General features: G+C 43.6%; 1 protein-coding gene and 1 pseudogene across 26 annotated transcripts in view; one reads left to right on the forward strand and one right to left on the reverse strand.

Annotated features, from left to right (window-relative positions):
- KALRN (kalirin RhoGEF kinase) overlaps window positions 1–20,425 on the forward strand; it is a 694,106-nt gene that overhangs the window by 103,699 nt on the left and 569,982 nt on the right. The gene's annotated exons all lie outside the window — the stretch shown is intronic.
- Window positions 13,654–16,676, reverse strand: LOC129471265 (large ribosomal subunit protein uL30-like; annotated as a pseudogene).

The raw sequence follows: 20,425 nt of genomic DNA on the forward strand, positions 1-20,425 counted from the left end.
CTCTGGGTGTGAGTCGGATGCAGGGAGATGGCTGAGATGGCCATCTGAATGTAATAGTGTCCTCTGAGGGCAAGGGTGAAGGGCACAGTTTTCCCTAAACAGCACTGGGGTATGGATGCTTGATCCTAAGGCTCTTCTGTAAAGTATGTGTTTTTGTGGATCTGGGAGGAAGTATAGAGAACAAGGGAGGTCAGAACAGCCCTAGTCAGAGCTTAAGGCCCTGGACATTCCCAGGGATCCCCAGTGGCCCCCAGCAGGCTGGTATCTCAAGATTCACAGAGCCTGTCCTGGGTGCCACATCCTAGCACTGTGGTTTCAGGCATCTCCCACAATTTATGCCACTTCCACCACCCTCCTGCAGCTTTCTCTTTGCCCCTCACTGCCACCTCTGGGCTCAGTGGGAGTTGAGCAGCTAATCAGAACTACAAAATCCTCTCTCCCTGCTGGATCACCATTAGACATCAATTTAGCATGTCTTTGGAGAGACCTACTCTTTTCCACTCCACCAACTTTGAAGTCAGTTAGCTCTGACTAAAAGAGGGGGAGGGGAGGCTCTCTGTGCTCTACTCCGCCAGTGGTATCACCCACCAGTATTTATACCGAAGAGGTTCTGTTGCCTTGACAACTTTCTTGCATGGGTTCTGGTGCTCAGAATATCTGACAAATAGCAATGCTTCACACTCAATGGGCAGAGACAGACAAGCAGATCAAAGGGCAAATCTCAATAATCAATGCCAGGGTCAAAGATGAAAAGAGTGACTGAGGCAGGATACAAGAAAGCCACTGAGGCCAGAGGATTTACTTAAGTTCTTGCCCTCTCCCATATTCTCTCCCTCCATCTTTCCTTATGTATTCTCCTCCTCCTTTCTGGGGAGTTCCTGGGCCTTTTGGTCTTCTTTGTAGATCAGTCGTCAGCATGAACTAGGGTGCCTGTATGGCAGAGTATTCCCCTGGACCACTGAAGGGACATGGTGAGTACAGAGGGGGTGACTCCTAACTATGGCTTTGGTCGTCAGAGAGCTCCCAGCTTGTTGGAGGAGACCATGGTATTCATCTCCATGACACTTCTGCTGGGGGGAAAAGGAAGGCTATTAGTGTGAGGGAGCCCAAAGGTTGAGAAGGTGTTCTCTGATATTGTTTACATATGTGTGTATCATGGCGCTTATAATACAGATGTGAGGCCACCGAAAAAGCTTGCTGCAAAGATAAATGGTACAAGAGTGGGGGATGGGGAGCATATGGGAGGACTTGCAGCAGGAGGCTGGGGAAGCTGGCCCAGGGATAAAAGTCCTTTTGTGGTAGAGAAGAGCTCTCCTCTCGGGTTCCATCTATAGGGCCCAGATCCTTTCTTTTTTCTCTTGGTTACATGGTCCTTTGTGAGAACCATATCTCCTTGGATGCAAAAGACCAGAGTAATGAGGAGGCAAAGGGATTCTGATGTTGACAACACTCTCTTTTAGTTGTTCTCTAGAGAAAACATGCTGAATGGGTGGGTGCTCATGTGTCAAAGTTTGGGTGTATATGTTAAGTAAGTGAAGCTTCCACAGAAACAGAACAAAATACTACATCTTTTGTGGCTTCCTATGGCATAATCCTCTTGAGTCACACTTGGATTAGTGTTTTAATGCATTTGTTTCTTTATTCCTCCTGCAGCTTATTGTGTACTAGCTATGTACTAGGCCCTGCACAGTATAGACTCTTCTAAACCACTCCTTTCTGCTTTGCTGAGAACTGCTGGGCAGTGGTCCCTCTCTTTTGTTAGGGACAAGGAGGGTTTGTACAGAGAGGAGAGAGGCAGAGCCTTAGGGCACAGTGAGAGGGAATGCAAGAGTGGTCAGATACATGGTAGAAAAACCAGAGCACCTGGAGATTCGCTTATCAAGGGTTGCAAGGAAGGAGAGGGCACTAAAGTCAAGGATTAGAGAGTGAGACAGAACTGTGGGGGATTGGATGTGAGGAGATCATGGTTATCTTTGAAATAACAGTTTCAGGACTGGGTTGCTGCAGAATGAAAGCATAGGTGAGCAACAAGGGGGGATTTTGTATCATCTGAAAGGGCTTCCTGGTTTCAGACCTCCTCTCTCCTGGTACACCTTGATCTCTCTGACTTTGCCTTCACGGGAGGTAGAAGTGGCTTTTCTGTTGTGCTTTGCAGTGCTCTCTGGAGAGGTCCTGCCCCCTATCTTTCATATTGTACCCCAAAGGGCCCATATTGTCATATGGTAGTTCCACCAGCAGAGTTATCTCTCTTGTGACCTCTTTTATCTGATGATTAGGACTGATCCCCAGTGAAGCTGTGAAACTTGCTTTCTAGGTCCCTTTGCCATTCCAGTCAATCGTTGACTAACTTCAGTAGCCTACCCAAATATGGCCAATGATTCCACCTCCAGAATGCCCCTCTCCTCCTCTCCAAAGCATTAGAACCCTGGCTCCCCCAGGCATCGGATAAATGAATACATACTCTTGTACTTACGGCTGGTAACAACTCAATAAGTTACACCTCACAGGAGAATGTGTAGTTTAAAAGAAACATATTAAGCTAGAGAAATAAATCTCTAATGGTAGGATTTCAACTGCCACTGACAACCAAATAGGAGTGATATTTTAGGGGCCCTGAGCTGCATTTATAGAGCTCTTCTCTATCTCTGTCAGACCTTATCTTGGGGATGGAATTCAGTTCAAGGTGCCCCAGATGGAACAAGTGAGATTCTTACCCAGGTCTCTCTGACTCCAAAATCTTATCCCCTGTCTCTATAACAAGATGCTGGGTGAGGTCTCCTGTGATTCCCCGCCCATGGCAAAGGCTAGATGACCCCTCACTAGAGCACAGAAGGAATTCTTGCCTGGACAGGGAAGTGGCTTCACCCTGTTAGAAAGCTTCACTTGCTCTACTGATGGGAATAATTAAGTGTTGGCCCTGAGAGTCCATTCCCATTCTCCCTGTGACTTCTTTCACCAGGACATACAGTTTCCAACTTCCAAAGCAGCAGCCTTGCCCTCCCGGGTCGGGGCACAGGGAGTAGGGGAGGGCTGGTCTCACCCTGGGTCATGGGTGACTTCACCTCCTCTTCCCCAGCCTCAGGTTTCCTTTTCTTGAGTTTATGATTCATGATTATTTCATTTTGATATCTTAGAAGAATCTTAAAAATGCATAGAATGGAAATAATCTACCTCATTACCATCTTCTCCACAAAGTTTTTGTTGGGCTTCTCTAGTTCTGAATGTGATACCATCATGTTCTTGCCTTGAAGCTTGGGTTAACTTTGATTCCCGCTTCTTCAGCTCCCCAGTCACCAGGACTTGTCTGTTTGTCCTTGAAATACCCAGGGAACCAGTCCTTCCTGGCCACCTCCAATGCCATCCCTAATTCAGACTCTCTTCATCCCATGCCTAATAGTTCCTTCCCCAGCTTTCTGAACCCTGCAGGTTTCTTTTACTTTAACTCCTCTTTTCACCATGTCTTTCCTCACTGAAACAGCTAATAGTTTTCATAGCCCTGGTCAAAGATTAGAGTCCTCACTCTGTCAGCCACAACTCCCTAGCCTCACCCAACCCCACTTTTTTATACTGTTTCCCACCAGCTCTGTCTTCTAAGCAAAGTGGTCTTCCTTGGAGCATATTTTCTGCTTTTTCTCATGTGTGTGAGATTTTTCCTTTTCCAAATATCCTTACCTCTCTCATCCTCTCCTCACCTGTCCTCCCCCTGAATCCTTTAAGGCTCAGATCCAAACTCCTTCTTCCACAGAATCTCCAGTGGCCACTACAGTTGGAAGCAACTGTTCCCCCATTTAAACTGTACTATGATTTATTTTTGTACATCTCATTTGGCACTTTTTGTAGGTTTTCACTAATTGTTAATTTTCACATTTTATCTCCTTGGTTGCAAATTGTCTTTTCCATAGCACTTGGCACAATGAAGGGTGTTGGTTAGTGACTGCCTGATTCTCATTCTTTCTGCTTCCCCACCTTCCTTTCAGTCACAGCCTGTCTTTGCCCCAGGAATCTGCCCTTGTTAATCCTGGCTATTTTTCAGCCTGTCAGTATCTCTGCCTGTGTTGCCTCAACCAGTGTTCCTTGCACCCCTTTTTCCTATTAAATCTCACCATCTCAGAGAAGCAGTGTGGACCAGTGGGAAGTGTTCAGGCTTTGGGGCTGGGAGGATCTGGGTTTGAATCCCAGCTCTACTGTGTGGTTTTGAGCAAGTCACTCTCTGAGGCTTTGGCTTTTTCAACTCTGAAAATGGGGAAACTATTCTTTATCATTAGGTAAAAATATATAACAGGCCCTCAGGAAACATTTGTCTCCCTCTCCCCTCCATTCTCAATTCCTCCTTCTCCATGCAGCCCTTCCCAAGTACCCCAGGTGATACTCAACTCTGCTCTTACTGAGATCTTGTGGCATGTACAGTGTCAGAGACATAGGGCTAAGCTTTGTTTATGTCTCTCAACTTAGAGAGCAGATGCCTGAGGTCCAGAGATGTGGAGCGACTTGCCACAGGCTTCCGCAAGCAGGTAAGTGGCTGAGCCAGGTCCAGCACTCAGTCCTGCGTTTCAGGCAGGTGTCTGTCTCTGTATCCAGCCAGCACATGGGCTCCTTCAGCTTGAGGGCTGTCTCTATCCCCACAGCATCCTGCACAATGTTGAATGAACATGGAGAAGGTGCTTAATAAATACTCGTTGGTCAACTATATGTGTGAATCCTACTTCCCTGGCGGTAAGGATTGTTATGTTCAGCTTTTGTCCCTTTTTGGTATTCAGTGCGGGCATGGTTACAGTACCTGAAGGTTAACTTCAGACCTAAGAACCAGGGTTTTTCTGTGGTTCCTGGGGCTGTGCCTACAGTATTCTGTCTATCTCTGGAGAGCATGATTCTGTGGAGTGTCCATTTGTGAGCGGCTCCATGGGGAGAGGCCTGTGTGCGTAGCCTCGATACTTGCTTATACCACTTTTCCTCCCACTGTATATTCCTCCAGCCTCCACTCTTTCCATCTCCACCCCCCACCCACTCCCTGCACCATGCTGCTGCTCTCCCTGCTCTAAGAATAAATCATCACTGTTGCATAGCAACGAATTAGGTTTCCTTTACTCCTCCTTCTCCTCCTCCTCCCACAAAAGTGCCTCATTGCTAAATTTAAGGTAGTGTGTCAGGAGGTGCTATCACCCCACAAATGCCTCTGGACCCCAGCATTGTTCCCCTATAGCTGCTAGCTTTATAAGGACAGAAACTGTGATGGCTTTTTTTTTTTTTTTTTTTCACTTTTCTACCCTCAGCACCTAGTACAGTTTCTAGTACTAGGCACATAGTAGGTGTTCAGTGAAAATCTATTGGATGATTAATGAATGAATCATTTTATTGGAATTCTTGCAGTTAAGAGGTGCTTCTGGGAAGGGGAAATGTTATTGCAGACTCTGAGATGATCCATAATTCACCTCTCTTGGCTGGGTGCCTCCCCTCCTTTCTTTCCGCAGCCACCAAAAAAGCTGATCTAGCAAGAAAAGGCACATATTTCTTCATATCTCACTGTCATGTGGATGGTGGATGTGTTTCCCTCTCTATTTTCTGGAAACTGGTGGTTCAGGCAATCCACGTGGTTTATTGAGCCCAGTGGGAAGTACCAGTCTAGTGGGGCTTTAGGGTTGGGAGCAGATTGCTCTTTTTGATGACAGGAGTATAAGGCCTGTTTTCAGGGGAAGATGGACGTCTGTGAGCTTTGAAGTCACAAAGTCCTGGATTTGAATCCCAGCTCTGCAACTTGCAAGCTCTGTGGCCCTGGGTGGGTCCTGTAACTTAGTTCATGGATTGTAAGAATTGCATGAGGAAAACTACTAATAGAGCCTCACAGAGTGCTAGGAAACAAGGGTGCCCAAATAGTGTGTGTTTCTTTTTCCCCTTTAAATGGAGAGAGAGAAACATACCAGAAAATACCTATTAATGCTAGTGATGGAATGCCATCTATACACAGACAGGCAGTGCAAACAAAGGTAAACCAAGTGAAATTTAACAATTTTGATGTCCTAAAATCTTCCAATAAAGACTAAAAATGCTCTAATGTATATTTGTTCAATAAATAAGACTGGCATCAAATTCTGTTTGAAAGTGGGGCATATATCCTAAATAAATTTTTAAAAAGCCAGTTTTCATTTTAGAACAGGATAATCTGAACAATTAGAAGCTATTAGATGAGCAGTAAGAGGGAGACCTAAGGAGTGTTTCTTTTGGGGCCAGAGGGAGTGTTCTCCTTGGACCTAACATATGTACCTTTTTTCTTTTTCTGGCCTGAAAAATAAGTGTTGGATTTCACAACTGACTCCCTAGCTACCCTGTGTTTATCTCCTTCCAAATAGCATCCCAAATTGACTCAGTTGTAGCTTCATGGAGTAGGAAGTCCAGGATCCAGAGGGAGAATGACAAGTCCAGCTGCTCCTCTGAGATCCTGGAACTAGAGGTTGGAGAGGAGGCTGGGAAGGGGCCACTGTTCAGCTAAAAGTAGCAGCAGCAGCAACTAAGGAGCAGCCAGAGGTCAGAACCTGGGGCAGCCCCAGGCACACATTCCCAACAGAGAAGTCTGAGCTTAGCTAAATTGTTCTCTGCTCCTTAGGAAGGGGTAGTGGGTACTGCCTGATCTTCTGTGTCATCTGTGCATCTGTGCCTGCCCACAGTGGGCAGCTAGCATCTCCCCTTCCAGGTATGCACACCACTTCCTTGTCATTGCCACCGTCATCCTCGTCCTCCTCCTCTTCGTCATCGTCCTCCTCCTCTTCCTCATCGTCGTCCTCCTCTTCCTCATCATCCTCCTCCTCCTGTTCCTCATCCCCCTCCTCTTCCTCATCGTCCTCCTTCTCCTCCTTTTCCTCCTTCTGGTTGCCATTTCTCATCCTCCCCTTCCCTCTTGTCTCTCTGCAGCATTACCACAGCAGCATCCATTTACTAGACTTTCATAAACCAATCACTTTTTACAGTATTCTTGGGCCTCTGTCCTCTGGAAGTCTGTAGTTTGAGATGGCATCCTGGACTGAAAGCTTCCAGGAAAACAAGCCTAGCAGCCATTAAATAAACATGAAATAGATGAGACGGAGTGTTCTTATTCTGTAGGAGTTGAGGCCAGTGGTATTTGTGGAGCCTTCTGGGTGTGTGTTCGAGAAAGTTCAGGAGTTTCCTGCTTGAAAAAGGTGAGAGTGGACTAAGTCAGTGCTTTCCTAGGGACCAGTGTTTGAGGGGAGGAGCAAGCGCTTCTCTTATGGGCAAGAGGATACTTCTTGGCTAGAGCTTAAGGCTGGAACTTGGGAAAAGATGCAGAGCAGCTGGAGGTGAGGGATCTGAGGAGACATGGTCAAGGCTGTGTTTGCATTTGCTCCAGACCCATCCTCTTCCCTTTATCGATCTGCTGATCCAGTGACTCTCTCATTCATCTACTCAACAAACATTTAAGGAACTCTGCTATGTACCTGTGTGGATGGGAGTGTTCTAAATCAGTGAGTTTTCACCGTAGCCACACATTGGAATTGCCTATGGAACCTGAAAAATGCTGATGCCCAAGCTTTGCCCCAGATCAATGACATTAAAAAGTCTCTGGGTCTGAGATGTAGGAGTGAGTATTGTATCAAAGTTTCCCGAGTGATTTCACTGTTCTGCCAAGGCAGACAGCCATTGGTCTCAGTGACATCCGAGGCTCCTTCCTGTGGCAGTGCCACTCACCGCCCCCCTTCTTCTGAGTGACATGACTGAAGGTGTGACTTGCACTCACTGCAGCAGCTGCTACTCTGTGCCCACTTCACATAAACGTCTACTGAGCAGCTAGCATGTGCCCAGCATTAGAGAGACACAGAGATGAGGCTAACAGTATCCCCAGGAAGTAAATTAATGTAACCACTCCATTTCCTTGAATGTTTATCTGGTGAGCCAGAAGCCAGCTTTTCTGATGAATGGGATTTTCTGAGATTTGTCCTATCTTCTCCCTCTGTGGAAGAAACTGTGACTATATCTGGTACATTTCAGTTAAATGGAGATGAAGCAGGTGGTAAAAAAGACACACACAGAAATAGATGGTATGCAGGCAAACAGGGAGGGATGTTGAAGGGACAAAGTGTTCTCTTTAGGCAGGTTTTCAACGATGCACCATCGAGGTGAAATCATGGAAAGGTAAAAGTAAATAATATGCCTGTTTGAGTGCTTAGATTATCAGCAAGGAATTGGCCCCCATGAGGCATCTGGTTCTGGGCTGGGCACAGTGGACATGACCCTGGCACTCAGAGAGCATGCAGTCCTCCTTGGCAATTAAAACCAATATCCCAAACACAGACATCTTAAGCCCTCAGTTGTGTTTCACTGAAAGTAAGGTTCCTACAGGCTTGGAGAAGGGAGGTAATGGAGAAGTGCCCTCTAAAGTGTAGTCCATGGAACTGCTCTGCCAACCATTTGTTGTCAGTCAGTAATGAGGAGCACAGAAATAGAAAGGAAGCATTTAGAAACTTTATAGCAATTTTCCAGAGTAATTTTATGTCTGTTGAATCTAAAAATTAAAAAATTGGAACTTTTGTTTTTAAAATTGTACTTCGCTGGTAATTCATTTTTATTATAGTTTACTAAAGTACTAGTCTATAACAGATTAGAATAAAAGCAGAAAAAAAAATCAAACTGGTCCTTCACTGCAAATGGCTTGAGGAGAAGCACTGGACTGGAAATCTGAGACATCCTGGCAGGCTAGAGAGGTACTAGAAGGTGGGGAAAGGGCAGATGTTCTGTCGGATGTTAAAAAGGGAGTAAGGGCCAGGCTCAGTGTCTCATGCCTGTAATCCCACCACTTTGGGAGGCCAAGGCAGGCAGATCACTTGAGGCCAGGAGTTTGAGACCAGTGTGGTCAACATGGTGAAACCCCATCTCTACTAAAACTACAAAAATTATTGGGTATTGTGGTGCATGCCTGTAATCTTAGCTACTCAGGAAGCTGAGGCAGGAGAATCGCTTGCGCCTGGGAGGCAGAGGTTGCAGTGAGCCAAGATAGCACCTCCGCACTCCAGCCTGGGCAATAGAGTGACTCTCTCTCAAAAAAAAAAAAAAAAAAAAAAAAGAGGTGGGGAGTTAGTAAATCCTGGAAACCTAGAACTTATCCATGAGCGAGGCTCTAAAACAACAAATATTTATTGAGTTATTTGTGGATGCTGGAACTATACCGTGTGCTTTATATAAATTATTTTATTGTCTCCTCTTACAAAACTATGTGAGATAATAGTGCTCATCACCATCTTTGTTTTGCAGAGGCTTGAAAAGAGCAAGTAAGATCCCCAGGCTATCACAGCTAGTGAGTGGTGGGCCTGCATTTTAAAGCCAGGTGTGTTGGACTCCAAAGCCTAATGGTTTATAACCCCCCACCCCATGCAGCCCCTCCAGGTGAGAGGGAGCACAGGCAATAGGCTCTGCCAATCCAGACATTCCAGAATAGGAATGAGGAGAAGGCCCTGCAGATTCAGATCATGGAGGATCTTCTATAAGCAAGTGCTTATGGAAGGTGCTCTGCCTCCTAGGGAGAGACAGAGTGTGGCCTTTTATCTGACAGTTCTTGCTCTCTGTTCACTTCTGTGTTATTTCAAGAACTATTTGAGTAGGTGGACCTATCCTAGTTTGGGCCTTTTATTAGGTTTTGAATTGTCCTGTCAGTAGCTTGTATTAGTGGCATCTCCATCCATTAGAAAAAATTTATTTTGAAATAATTATAGCTTCATAGGAAGTTGCAAAGAAACATTCATGGAAGTCCTGTGTGCCCTTCACCCAGCATCCCCCACTGTTAACATCTTGCACAACTGTAGTACAATATCAGACTAGGAAATAATCCACAGACTCATCCATCCAGTTTTGCTCCCATATTCTGAGAATCACATTTTAAGAGAAGCATCACTAAGCCAAAGTGTATCTGGAAGAGGGAAAGGGTGGTTGGTCTAGAAGCCAGGTCATATCCAGAAGTTCTAAGGGACTACTGTGAGCTTTTTGCATATAGATGCTGTGTGTTATTTATATCTCCTGTCTTAGCACCTAAAACAGTGTGAGGCACACAGTTGATCCTCAGATGATTTTTGGATTGAATGTTTGATTCAGAGCGTAAAACCTGTGTACACACATAATGGGTGCTTTCCATGTTGTGGGACCTCTAGTGAGGAAGAAGGGTGAGATTTGTCTGTCCCCTATTGCTCTAGAATGCAGAGCTGGGATTAGTGAAAGGGGAAAGGATGGAACGAGAAACGTCCCACCCAGATGTATAGAAGGACTTGACCGACAATGGGAGCAATGCAGCAGGGACGTAGTCGGCTCCCCTGTACTTGTTGTGTTTAGTCAGTAGCAGACCATCAGGGGTTCAGTGGGATGATTAATGCATTTTTTTGTTCTTAGTACTAGATCAGATGGCTTTAATGGAAATCTCTTTCAGTTTCTTGTTTCTGAGATTCTAAGAACATGTGCTTATGGACAAAAATAGGATAACTGGGAAGGGGGACCAGTTTATGGGAGGGGTCTTCATGGAGTTTGAGGAAACAGCAAAACTTTCTCATGGAAGATCACCTGTAGATTTTGAAAAGACTATATTTGCTTTTTAAAAGGAAGATCATAGGCAGCCAGGTATGAAACCCCTTCTCTTAGTGTTTCTGCGTAACCTGTGGAATTTGCCCAGGGGAACATCTAGAGTTAACCTGGAAATTAGATGCTTTTCTTTCAGGCAGCATTTGGCAACATCAAAACATCAGTTCTAGAGAATATTGTGGGTGCTAGATTCTGACTATAGGTGACATGTTTTTGTCATGTTAATCAATTATTGAAATTAAGGAGAAGATGATTGCAATTTCTATTCCAGGAAATGAAGCATGCGCTGAGTTAATCAGATTACTTCCAGGTGAAAAAGGAAAAAAAAAAATAGATCAAGGTTCTTAAATTAGGCCACCTGAGAAGGTTATTATATATTCATATATGATTACCTGGAAGGTATGAATTTAAATGATTTATGTTTTTATTTCATTCTGGCTAGCAAGGAAGATAGAAACTATTCCTTTCATGTGTTTTAAAAGCTCGCAGAAAATCCATCTTTTTTTAGTTGGCGAGAAGAGAAAGGAACAAAAATGTATTTACTGCCTACTATATGCCAATAACTTTATATTATTATTATGTTAATTTTCACAATGATTCTGATGGGTATATTTTATCATTATTATTTTATGACCAAGAAAACTGAAACTCAGAGCAGATAAGTAACTTGTTCTGGGGCACACATTGAGTGAAAAATAGAGCTGGGACTGAAAGCCAGGTCTGGCAGACTCCAAAGCCAGTGCTCTTTATGCTGTTTACTACTGGCGGCATGCAACCCTAGCAGAATCCAAACTGACTGTGTGCGTGAATGGATTTCAGAACTTGTATGTCTCAAACCCACAGGTGTCAGTTCCCTGTCTGTAGCAAAGTCTGCCCAGATGAGTCTACCATTGCTGTTGACCTTTTGTAGTAGAGCAGACTCAGGCATTCAAACCATTGCTACAAGTAGGAGTCTTGGCACCTACCTATCTCCCTGTACCCCCCAGTGCCTCCATAATGCATGATCTTGAAGGTGAATGCTGTCCTTCCCTTTGACTGTGGCACAGCTTCCAGCTTGCCTGCTGCCCAGTGTCTAATAATCCTAGCTTAATTTTTTTCCAAGTTTTGGAAGTGGAATCTCATTCTCTTAAGTGGCTTGGAGAGAAGCCAAGAGACCCCATGGTACAAAGGACAGAGCACATGACAAATATGTTCTATCCATGCTATGGAACTTGCCAGCCATGTCGTTTTAAAGAGTCTCTTAGCTGTCTGAGTCTCAGTTCTTTCACCAATGAAAAGGGGATAATACTAACCTTCTCTATTTTCATTTTAAGGTGAATATGAGATTCAGATGCTATTGGTATCTAGGAAACTTTGAAAATAATAAGGCATTATACAAATGTAAGAGAACCATCTGTCCACTGCAAAAGCTTTCCTCCAGAAGAGGCGAAAGCCAGTGCACACGGCAGAGTAGGGAAACATCAGCTTTTACTAGCCAGTCAGGTTCCATTTTGCTAGAAGTAGACTTGGTCTCTGTGGCCCCCTCTTTTTCCTGAATAGCATAGCTGTGTTTCTTGGCTTGGGTTATTGAAATAATTGCTCCCAATCTTCCCTTTCCAATGAATGCCAAGCCGTTAGACCTGAACTACAGCCACCGGCTGAAGCCTTCCAAAGATCCTGATTGGGTGGACTGTGTTTTGCTCAGCTTAATTTGCTTGCTGGTTATGTAAATATTAGGGTTTTAATCTTCATTAGAGGGTGTTAGCCAAGAAAAATTGTATTTTATAAACCCGTATATTAACATGGGGAAAAAAGTAAAAGTAAACCAAACAAAATTGAACAACTTTGATGTCCTAAAAGCTTCCAATGAAAACTAAAAAGCCCCTTATGTGTATTTGTTCAACAAATATGACCATGGCTTCAAATTATTTTTGAAAGTGGGACATAGATACTAAATAAAAAGCAAATTTTCTTTTTTTTCTTAAGGAATGTTCAAGTTTTTTTTTATTATTATTATACTTTAAGTTCTAGGGTACATGTGTAAAACGTGCAGGTTTGTTACATATGTATGCATGTGCCATGCTGGTGTGCTGCACCCATTAACTCGTCATTTACATTAGGTATATCTCCTAACGCTATCCCTCCCCCAACCCCCCATGACAAATTTTCGTTCTGAAGAGAATAATCGGGACAATTAGAAGCTATCCATTTTGCTGTCATTTATAGATTTGAGTTTGCAGAGCAGTTTTCATGGATTTTTTGTTTTCCTACATGGACTTTATTCCTTAAATGTAGTTTGTGTTTATGTTTTCATGTTATAAACTTTTCACTGAAGTATAGCAAGTGTACAGAAGAGTGCACAAATTCTAAGTGTACAGCTCCATGGATTTTTACCTAGTGAACACACTTGAGTAATCAGCACACAGATCAATAACATTATGAGCACCCTAGAACATTAGCCCCCGCAGGGTCCCTTTCCATTCACTAGCTCCTCCTCTCAAGGGTAATCTCTATGGTGACTCCCAGCATCATAGATTAGTTGGCCTGTTTTGAAACTTGGTATATGTAGAATCCTAAAATACACACTATTTTGTGTCTGTCTTTTGTTCAATGTTATGTATGTGAGATTAATCCATGTTGTGTATAGCAATTTATTTCTGTATTATATGAATAAGCCACAATTTATCCATCTTACTGTACAAGACATTTGGGTTGTTTCCAGCTTGGCGCTATTATGAATAAAGCCGCTATGGACACTCTTGCACGTGTCTATTGATGAATATATACACCCAGTTTTGTGGAGTATATACCTAAGAGGAAATACCAAGCAATGGGGTATGAGTATGTTTAGCTTTAATAAACACTGCCAAAAAGTTTTCCAAAGCAGTTATAATGATTTATATCTTCACCAGCAGATAGAAGACTTCCCATTGTTTCATACCTTTGCCAATATTTGGTATTATTTGTCTTTTCCATTTTGGCTTTTCTGCTAGGTGTGTGGTAGTGTCCCATTGTGGGCATTATGTTTTTGTTTTTTGCATTTCCTTGATGGCTAATGAAGTCTAGAATGTTTTCATATGTTTATTGGCCATTTGGATATCCTCTTTTGTAAGGTGAATCTTCATGTCTTTTGCCTCATCTTTGCTATTGAATTATCTGCCTTTTTCTTATTGAGTTGTAAGAGTTCTTTATGCATTCTGAATATGAGTCCTCTGTGGAATATATGTATTATGAATATTCCAGTCTGTGGCTTGTCTCTTTACACTCCTTATGATGCATTTTCATGAAATGAACATATGTTATTAACTTTAATGTGGTCCAGTTTATTATTTTTTCTTTTATATTTAGTACTTTTTGTGTCCTGTTTAAGAAATTTTTGTCTACTCTAAGTATTTCTTACTAAAAGCTTTATTGTTTTACTTCTCACATTTGGATGAGTAATTCATTTGGAAATGCTTTTAGTGTTTGGTGAGAAAGAGGTTATTATTACTATTTTGTATTCAATTTGAGAGCAGGTACTGTTTATTAACTGACCAGCTTAGAAAAATAATCATGGTAGACACCTTAGTTCATTCTAATAAGCCTGTTGATCTGGTTCTCCCTGTTGCCAGCATCTCCGCCTTCTACAAAATGGATGGTCTTTTTCTTCATTCCATCTCATGGAGAAGATAATTTAAAGGGCCACAGGAAGTTATTTGCTTCTTTGAAGCGTTGTCCAATATTATAGATCTCATGAATCAGATCCTCCCTGCAGATGATGCCATATTTACCAAGAGATTGAGCAATCAAAGCATTATCTGTCAAAGCAATTCGCTTTTTTATTGATTTTGCCATACCGCGCTTGTATTAGTTCATTTACTGACTTCAGATTTGGGTACCCCTATGCAATATATGGTTCTACAGTCCTCAGCATGTTAATTGAAGTCTTGTTAAGCTTCACAAAGGTTCCACTGAAGATTTGACGAAGGCGAAGAAGCTGCAACGCCTTTCGGACCTTTGGGCTCACACTACTGATACCTCTGATCCTGATGACAAATGCCAATTTGGGTTCTGCAGGTACATAGAAGTTGCCAGCTTTTCTTGCCATCCTGGCCATTCGAATTTCAGTTCTGTACATCTGCCTATATTCTTTGTAATAGTGCTTCGCTTTTTCTTTTTCTTTTTCTTTTTTCTTTCTTTTTTTTTTTTTTTTTTTTGAGACAGAGCCTCTCTCTGTTGCCCGGGCTGGAGTGAGTGGCGCAATCAAGGCTCACTGCAACCTCTGCTGCCCGGGTTCAAGCGATTCTCCTGCCTCAGCCTCCCGAGTAGCAGGGATTACAGGCTTCTGCCACTGCGGCTGGCTAATTTTTGTAGTTTTTTTTTTTTTTTTTTTTAGTTGAGACGAGGTTTCACCATCTTGGCCAGGCTGGTCTTGAACTCCTGACCTCGTGATCCACCTGCCTCGGCCTCTCAAAGTGCTGGGATTACAGGTGTGAGCCACTGCACCTGGCTGTGCTTTGCTTTTTCATAGATAAGCTTCCTCCTTGCCTTTCGAAGCACTTTTGTGCAAACTTCTTTCTCAAGTGCTTGATCTTCAGCTCTGTGAAATTCCTTCACTTTTTCTTAAGGGTTTCTGGCACAGCAGGAACCTTCTTCTTCTCTTCTACACCCTCCATGGTTCCAGCCGGAAAAAAAGAGATTTTTTTTTTCTCCTGTTTTGTCATCAGTAGACTTGAAGACATTTATTGAAAATACCATTCTTTCCTCACAGCATCACAATGTCACCTTTGTCTTAAATCAGAGGTGCCACCAAGTAGTTGATACTACCTTGAGTTTGATTGTACTAAATAAGTGGCTAATCTCTTGGCACAGGCAGGGGTGACTAAGAAAGGCCAGGACAGGATCAGGGGTCTAGAACATTTCCAGATCCACTGCCCCACAGACTAGGTTTAAATATCCTTCTCCAAGTAAAATAACTTTAATAGAATCATAGTATGAACACATAGACAGTTCACAAACAAGACAGTTAAGAAACCATCCTCTCCATTAGAAGATGGATATGGAGTGGAACCATATGAAATGGAATTTAAAGAAATGCAATACCTACTTTCAAGTTAAATTCAGTTTTTCACAAGATTCAACTGAAAATGATTATTACTTTGTCTAATGCCAGTTCTCACAATAAGGGAAAGGCTTTTCTGGAAACAGGCGTGGCTCATGCCCATTTCTTGGGGTTCATCCATGACATCTCCCTCAGTCGAGTGCAGAATTTGACACACAGAGCCTTTACCTTCTTGCTTATTTTAATTACTCTGTGAAGGGCCTTTTGTTTGTGTCCAGCTGCTTCTGGCAACCTGAAATCTTTCAGGATTTCTAAGACTCATCCGGGTCTGGGATGCTGATAAGGCAGGGTCTCCTTAGATAGATGGGCACCCATCCAAGGGCCCCATCCAGCTTAAACTATGGACATCAACTCTCTGGCCAAGCCCTCATTCATCCAGAGAATACAGCTTCCTTCCATCAGCCAGATTCAGGGTGGTATATGAAGTGGAATCCCTCCTCTTAGGGGATTTGGACCTGGTCTAGGCACCTTTAAGTTCAGGGAGTTTCCCTCCACCTCTGCTTCTCTCTCCTGGGGCTGACCCGAAAGTCTTGGCTGCCGTGAATGAGAAACATTGTTCAGCAAACAAACCTCATTGGAGCAACATCTTCTTTTGTAAGTTTCCATTTGGTGAACAAGTGCAGTTGAATACCTTCTGTATATTAGCACTCAACATCTATTCCCAGTCCTTGAGAGACTTAGTTTACCTCTAACAGTCTCTACTTAAACTTGGGGCCTGACAAACTTTACTAATGCTTGATCACCTGACCTCATTCCTGTTCCCCGCCATGTTAGCTGAGTATTTTGTAATGAATCTCATCTGTCTGCTGTGTATTATGCCCCACTTTGAACCTCTGTTTTGACTTGAGTGAATCCATGTCCTATTAACCAGCAAGACTCCAACTTAGCTGAAGTCCTAAGTTCTTAAGTATCTTGAGATGCTTTGCTGCTGCCCCAGGATCTGCCATTGAGCTCAGGACAAAGCAGTGCACTTGTCAAGAGAGAATTAATCTTTTTCTCATAATACCATCCATGTGTTGGGGTCCTGTGTTTTCCCTGTGCCCAATGACAAAAGATATAACAATGACATGGAGTTAGGACTGTGGCATAATGTCCCAATTGTCATGCCTTATTTTCATCAGGAAAGAGTCCCAGTCACTACAAGCCTTTGCCACCCTAGACTTGCATAATTTTGATCTTGTTCACCCATTTGCTCTATATGTACACAGAATGGCTATTTTAGGCTCTTTAGTGTCTGTACTTTTAAAATAGCTTTTTAAAGAGACTCTTCTGTTTTGTGTTTATGTTTCTTAATCTCTGCACATTTAAAAACCATTGTATATAATAGAGTCACAGACTTTCAGAGCCCAGAGATATTAGATGCCATTGGTTCGGTCTTTTCATGACTACATAATATTGTGAGATTTGTCTCTCTAGAGATATTTTTAAACTTCTGTTACAATCACAGGAAGTTAGAGTTGGAAGACAACTAAGGACTGTGCTAGGCCAGCAATGTCATTCTACAGACAAGGACCCTGAGGAGGCAAGTGACTGGACCACACAGGCAGTGGTGGAATAGGGTCCTGAATCTCCAGACCCTCAGTCTGGGGCTCTTTGTTCTTGTAGACAGGGCTCCTTCTCACTTCCAATTTCACTTCCTAATTGTAATCCAAAGACAGCTAGGAGTTTCTCGTGGAATCTGTGAATATGCTTGTTATGAAACACGAATCACTGCCAGGATTTAAGGTAACATAGAAATACCCGAAATGTCTTTTGGGCAAGAGCCATGAATCCCAATGGGAGTAGGCTGGGATAAGTAGTTATGTTAATAAAACTTTTCCACATCAAAAGTGTGAGTCAGATTCAATGTATAAATACCTTTAAGAAGTTACACGCAGAGGGAGTTTAGTTTTAGTACAAATAGATCATTTGTTTGCATCCCTTTCCGAAATAAGGGGGGTAGAAGTTATGTCTTTCAAGTTACATTGATCACTAAAAAAAGGAAAACCTTCTGCAGGAGGGTCATTTTCCTTGTGGACTGCTGTCCTGTGTGATATTTCTGATACAGCTTGAGCTTCCAGTGCAGCAGAGGATAAAAGGAGAGTGTGTCTTTTCTTCCCTTTTGTCTTAGCTGCATTCAGAAAATTCCACCTCTGCCTCTTTCCCCTGCGAGTGCCCCTGTTCCAGCTCCCTCCTGAGGCCTGTTGCTCCAGGTGCAGTGGCTGTGGGTCTGGGGCATGTGGGAACCTCCTGTGATGGAGTACAGAGCACTATTAAGGAGAAAGGAAACATCAGAGTCAGCTCTTCTTCTGCTCCTCAGGGCTCCCTCCCCTTTTCCTGCCCATCTTTCTCCTAGGATAGACTGAGCTACGCAGAGAGGCTCAGAGGTGTGCCTTGTAAACTTCAGAAATTATTCTACCCATCACACTCAGGGTTTGTTTCTGCCTGCTTTGTGTCACCTCCACCCCACCCTCTGCTCCTGAAGCAGCGAAGTTTGTGGCTGAATGAGGAGGGTGGAGTAGATGGGAGTTATGTTTACAGCCTCCTCTGGGCTTGTGCCTGGTGACTAGAAGGAGCTGGATGGGAATCTTATGGAAGAGATAGCCCACTTCTCCCAGGAAGCTCCCAGTCTACCGAGGAGATAATTGCTTATCTGATGGCCTCTGGTATAAAGTGCCTGAGCTGAGCATTTCTTCATTACCTCTCAGATGCCAGCACCAGTCTTAGGCTGTTTCATCAGTAGAAGCCGGATCTGAGCTGAGATGGTGATTCTGTCCTCTCTGGAGAGGCCATTGTCCCCAAGAGGCATTCATGTGTTGATTTGCAAAACACTGTTGAGTTTCTCTTTGCCTGTTTGGGGATTTTTAAGCAAAGGGATCTCCATTCCTAGAATTCACTGAAAGCAATCCCTGACATGCCCTCTGCAACTCATCATGTTAATGGGAAAGAAGGGCTGGAGGCCAGCCAGGGTACCACCCTCCCCCCGCCGCCCGCCAAGCCATGTCAGGATGGCTATATTGATTGCAGAGTCTGATGGAAGACTGTGGCAATGGATGGGGATTCACTTGGCTTTTTCAAGGCCACTGACAGTGGAGAAATAAAGCTCTGGCTCTGGAGCCTGTCTTCTTAACTGGGCTTCCATCCAGGTCTTCCTTGCCATCCCCCTACTCCTCCTAGTCCATCATGCACACCCAACCAGATCTGGCTTCCCTGAACACCTCTTAGTCAAACTCCCCAGTTGCTTAGAACCCCTTAACGGGTCCTACTGGCCTGGACTCAGGGCCCTATAGGATCAGGTATACATCTACAAACAATTGCCTTTACAACCTTATCACTGATAAAGCCTGCCTTCTGCAGTGAAACCTACCATCTAGTCAGATGGGGTCTTCTCATAGTCCCCTAAAAATTCCAGGCTTATTTGTACCTCTATGCCTTTCCCCAGATTTTTCCCCATGTCTTTTGAGCTCACCTCCATCTGCTCAAATTCAGTTCCTCCTTGAGTACTTGGCTTATGCCACGCCTCCCTAGCCCTTGGCCCACATGGCTTTTTCTTTTCTTTCTTTCGTTTTTGTTTGTTTGTTTTTGAGACAGGGCCTTACTTTGTCACTCAAGCTGGAGTGCAGTGGTGCAATCTCAGATCACCACAGCTTTGAGCTTCTGGGCTCAAGTGATCCTCCTACCTCAGCCCCCCAAGTAGCTGAGACTATAGGCGTGTGCCACCACGCCTGACTCATTGTTTGTATTTTTTGTAGAGATGGGGTTTTGCCCTGTTGCCAAGGCTGGTCTTGAACTCATGAGCTCCAGTGATCCACTAGCCTTGGCCTCCCAAAGTGCTGGGATTACAGGCATGAGCCATTGCACCTGGCTGGCCTTTTTTTTTTTAACTTCCTATTTCTTTTAAAGTTAACTGGTTACATTTTGCCTTCTCTGCTCCTGTAGCTGTGCAGTAGCCCATTTCTCTGATGTGTAATACCTGAGGGTAGGAACCGTTAGACCCTCCAGTCCAGGGCAAAATGTGAGATGAACACATGCTATTTCTTGGGTAAATGGGGAGAGATGAATGCTTGGAATAATGAACTCTCTCTGGACAATTTAGCATCATTTCTTTCTTCATCTGGTGTTCATATACCCATTGTAAAGTGAGGACTAGAGGTACTGATGGGTATGGGGGGAGATGGAAGCAGGATTCTCAGAAGGGTTTCCAGCATAGCAGTGATGATGAGCAGGATTGAGATGGAGCAGGTGCTAGATGAAAAAACGAAAACGAAACCCAAAGAAAACAAGAAATTGAATTTGACATACCTTGGTGAAGGAAGGTGGGTGTACTGAGTTGAATAAATGTCCCTTGAAAGTTCATATCTACCTGAAATCTTAGAATGTGACCTTACTTGGAAATAGGGTCTTTGCAGATATAATTAGTTAAGATGAAGTCATACTAGATTAGGGTGGGCCCTAAATCCAATGATGGGTGTTCTTGTAAGAGGAACAGGATACACAGAAAAGCAGACCATGTCTTCCATGCCGGCCTGGATGGAGGGGCCCATCAAGCACTCAGGGCAGCCTCAGGATGATGGGGAGCCATGGGCCAAGCCATCCCTGCAATGTGCAGGAGGGGGAAATCACATCAGATGGGATCTCTTGAATGTTCACGTTTTTATGAAGAAGGAATCTGGTTAGAATGATCAGGAATAAAAGAGGTCTGTGCAGAGAGAAGGGTGATGGGAGTGTACTGTGGTGCTTTTGTGAAAAGTGGATGGGATGTAGGTTTGCTTTTATGTGAGTGAAAAGAGAAGAGAAGGA

Source organism: Symphalangus syndactylus, chromosome 21 (genome assembly GCF_028878055.3).
Source record: "Symphalangus syndactylus isolate Jambi chromosome 21, NHGRI_mSymSyn1-v2.1_pri, whole genome shotgun sequence".
NCBI lineage: Eukaryota > Metazoa > Chordata > Mammalia > Primates > Hylobatidae > Symphalangus > Symphalangus syndactylus.